Here is a 4,485-nt window from a genome sequence, read left to right on the forward strand (position 1 = left end):
GACATGAGGCCCTGCCTCAATCTCCTGCACTTGAAAAGTATGATAAAGAATCAAAGACATAAGCCACATCACAAAGGAAAAATGAGAACAGAAGTGGGTGAGTAAGCCTTGCTCCAGTGGGATGGAGACACACGATCCTTAAATAGAACAGCTGAACACCATGCACAACTGCTCAGCAGGCGTGTGTGTGGATGAGATGAACCAAATGCCAGGTAACACCACTGTCATCATACAGAGACAAGTTAAATCCTCATCCCTTGGCCATGTGGTACGTGTGTGTGTGTGTGTGTGTGTTTGCACATGTGCATGCATGAGCACATGAGGGAACAGTGATCACGACTGATAAGATTGCCAGATCTCATTTAAGTAAACGAACAGTAAAGTGTCCACTGAAGTGGAAGTTTCTGGTTTCTCTAAAACCTCAGTTGTGTCGTGTGATGTTTTTCTTGAGGCTGTCTTGTGAGAGAGCACATGATGTTTTTCAGGAAGCTATCTTGAGAGAGAACATGTAATGTATTGCAGGAAAACAGACACTTGAGAGGGTAGGTGATGTTAGAAAGAAGACAAATTGAACCCTACAGATGGTGAGAGGATGCTTTTGCATGGGGCGGGCTGGCTGGGCTCCGCTGGGTTCCACTGGTCCCCACTGGGCTCCACTGGACTCCACTGGGCTACGTTGTGTTCCCCTGGGCCCCACTGGACTCCACTGGGCTCCACTGGGCTCCACTGGGCTCTACTGGGCTCCACTGGACTCTACTGGGCTTGTCTAGACTGCACCAGGCTTCTCTAACTTTGCTGGTCCTCACTTTGTAGAGATAAATGTGCCAAAGAACTTCTCATGGTATTCCGGCTAATTCTGGTTACTTGTGCTGAATTGTACTGATCGGGCCAAGCCTTACAGTTTCTCCTGGATATTGCCACCTCTACTGATTCATGTCTGGGGTTTGCTATTGGACTGGACTAATTGTATCTTTACAGTGAAAAGCAGAATTGCTCCAAGGAGCTACTTCTCAACTGGCCCATGACCCCTTTTTCTTATCAACCTTCTTAGTCCCCTACCTCAGAGAACTAGAAGGAAGGTTGAAACTCAAGAATCCTAAATAAAGTGGGTTTCAAAAGATCAAAGTCTCTAGTCCACATTTTACTTTGAAGATCTCTACTGCCAGTGAGGGTCTGCTGGACCCTGCCTCTTAAATGTTGAAAGCAGAGTGCAGACACCCATTCCTACCCAGAGACCCTGAGTCTCAGCAGCCAGTCCAAAAATGTAAACTTCAAGGAGCTCCCCGGGAACTTCACATGAAAACCGGAATCTTACATCGGCTTAAGAGTTTTCTTTGCGCTCACTTTAGTCAAGACCTACACCAAGCAGACTCATTTTCCACTTGCAGGGAAAAAGTTCCTGTGTCTTTAGTCTTCCAAACATAAGCCCTTGGAGCCAAGATCCACTGGAGACATGTATTTGTATAACATCGTTAAGAGTAAGATGTGGGCAGACCGCACAGTCCTTAGTGGTCCCCTGCCTTGATGAGGCTGCCTCCTTTACAGATGAGTCTTCAGGATCACATCCTTTACGCCCCAAATAAGAGCTTTCAGCACAGGGGCATTTTAATATATGAAGACACCATTCATTAATATCAACAGCCAGGGCCATGAGTACATGTGTAAGGAAATAGTATTTGGTCTTGTTTTCTAATAAAGTTTCCTCCTCCTCCTCCTCTTCCTCCTCCTCCTGCTCCTTTTCCTCTCCCTCCTCCCCCTCCTCCTCCTCCTCCTCTTCCTCCTCTTCCTCCTCTTTCTCCTAAGCCAAGGCCATGAGTACATGTTTAAGGAAATATATTTGAGCTTGAGTTTTCTATTTAAGTTTCTTTTTCTTTTCCTTCCCCTTCCCCTCCTTTCCCCTTCCCCTTTCTTCCCCTTCTTTCCCTTCCCCTTCCCCTCCTCCTCCTCTTCTTCCTCCCCCTCATTCTTCCCAAGTACAGTTTTTGACATGATATGATGATATGACTTCCTCTTTCAATGCCCACTTAAGAGGATTCCATTACATAACTGAATAATCTCATGCAGGATCATACGAAAGTCTAAGATTCCCTAAACTATGCCCTTAGAATGTGCCCACATGTGGTGTACTAAACACCATGGAATTTTGCATCTATCTGTTTTGTTCTTTTGGTGTTGTTATGTGGAGCATATGTGGATTTTGGAAACTGACCAATAAGAAAGAATGCTTCGCAGGGGGAGGGGGGATGTCAAAGGTTCGATCTGAACACCCTGGCAATGAAGAAGCTTCCATAACAGTTCTAAAGACCGTGACCAAGGAGGAAAGACACCACGGGGCAGAATACATTGTTATGTGACGGTGATCACCTACCGGATGCTTCTCCATGCATGGGAAACTCATGATGAATTACTGCAGAAGAGACTCGGTCCAGGGCCCTAGAGGATGAATGACGCAAGCTGAAGGTTAAGTGCGTTTTAAGGAGGGATGAGGACAATAAACAACAGGCCATTTCTGGTTTTGCTGCAGCTTGCTTTATCTAAAGAGGTGGGAGATGCTTGTGCATTGTGTCATACAGCGAGCTAAATTCTCCTTACCTCCACTATGGTCTCTTCAAGAGATTTATTTTATTTTAGAACTAAGTGTTAAAATTACGTTGTCGGGGCTACAATTAGTGAAGATTCAGGGCGGAGTGAAAGATGAAAGATTCCAAGGAAAAGAGGAGATAAAAATTAACATTTAACCCTTGATTTGAAAAGATAGAGTAAGGCACTGGAAGGGGCTCAGTGGTTAAGAGCATTTGTGACTCTTACAGTATGAACTAAGTTTCTAACATTCACCTAGGGTGGCTCACAACTGTTTGTAACTCCAGCTCCAGGGGATCTAACCACCTCTTCTGGACTCTGTGGGAACCCACACAAGTATGCACATATCCATATACAAAGACACATACATACAGTCTTAGTTAATTTTCTAATGACCAAGGTAATTATAAAATAAATCATTTAATTTGGGGCTCATTGTTTGCCTTAGTTAGGGTTTGATTACTGTGAGGAGACACTATGACCATGGCAAGCCTTGTGAAGAAAACCTTTAATTGGGGCTGGCTTACAGTTTCAGAAGTTTATCACATCGTCATCATGGTGGAAAACATGCCAGCGTGTAGGCAGACATGCTGTAGCCAAGAGTTCTACATCTTGATCTACAGGCAGCAGAAGTTCACATTGGGTGTAACTTGAACATATATAACCTCAAAGCCCACCCTTAGTCACATACTTCCTCCAATTAAGGCCACACTTACTCAAACAAGGCCACACCTCCTAATAGTGCCACTCTCTATGGGCCAAGCATTCACACACATAAGTCTATAGGGGCTATATCTACTCAAACCACCACATTTTACTCCCTAGCCCAGGTAGGCTTGTAGCCATAACATAATTCAAAGTGCGTTTACTCCAACTTTAAAATTCCCCATAGTCTATCACAGTCTCAACAATGTTTAAAAGTCTCAAAGTCCCAAGACTTTTCTGAGATTCGGGGAAATGTCTTTACTGTAATTCCCTATAAAATCATCAGGTCACATACTTCCACTGTATAATGGCATAGGATATGCATTACCATTTCAAAGTGTAGGGAAGGAAGCATAGTGAGGAAACACTGAATCAGGACCAAAAACCATCTGGGCAAACTCAAGCTCTGCATCTCCATTTCTGATGTCAAAATGCTCTCCAGATCTCCAACTCCTTTAGTTTCCTTCTCCTGTGCTGGTTCCACTCCCTGTTAGCAGCTTTCCTTGGCATGTGTCCCACAGCTCTGGCATCTCTAACACTTTGAGTCCCCAAGGCTTCACCTTCGCAGCTTCATGTAATGGCTTCTCTAGACTTTCATGCAGGGACACCCCTGACACAGCCCTGGCCTCAAAAGCTTTCTTTCCTAAGCCATGGAGGGAAATGCCACAGCCCCTTTCTTCTGTCCTTGATTCTAAAGTCAGAACCATGTAGCTGAAATGGTCAAGTACTGTTGCTTGCAGGGGCTGGAACATGGTCCCCTCATTCAATTGCATCATTACCAGCTTTCTATTTTCCATGGCTTCTTTCACCACCTAAGCTTGGTTGCCCTGAAACTTACTTTGTAGACTGCCCTTGAACTCAGATCTGCATGCCTCTGTCTCCTCAGGGCATGTATTAAAGGTATGTGCCACCATGCCTGGACCTTTAATTCCTTCTCACAAGATGGAAACTTAGTTGGGTGGGATCTTGCCCCAAGGCTACCACTCCCTTAATTTTATTTAATATCCCTAATTTGTTTATCTCTTTGAACACAGGATTTGGCCCCATTCTACTTCCTAGTATCCCTTTGAATCCTTGAACTTTATATTTGAATCCTGGAATTTCATATTATTCCTTACACAGCTGCTCCATTCCATCCAAATGTTCTTCTAAGAGTAAACCACAGGCTCTTCAGGCCGGACCAGCACCAGGGTAGCTAGA

This window comes from Mus caroli, chromosome 1, assembly GCF_900094665.2.
Source record: "Mus caroli chromosome 1, CAROLI_EIJ_v1.1, whole genome shotgun sequence".
NCBI classification, from domain to species: Eukaryota; Metazoa; Chordata; class Mammalia; order Rodentia; family Muridae; genus Mus; species Mus caroli.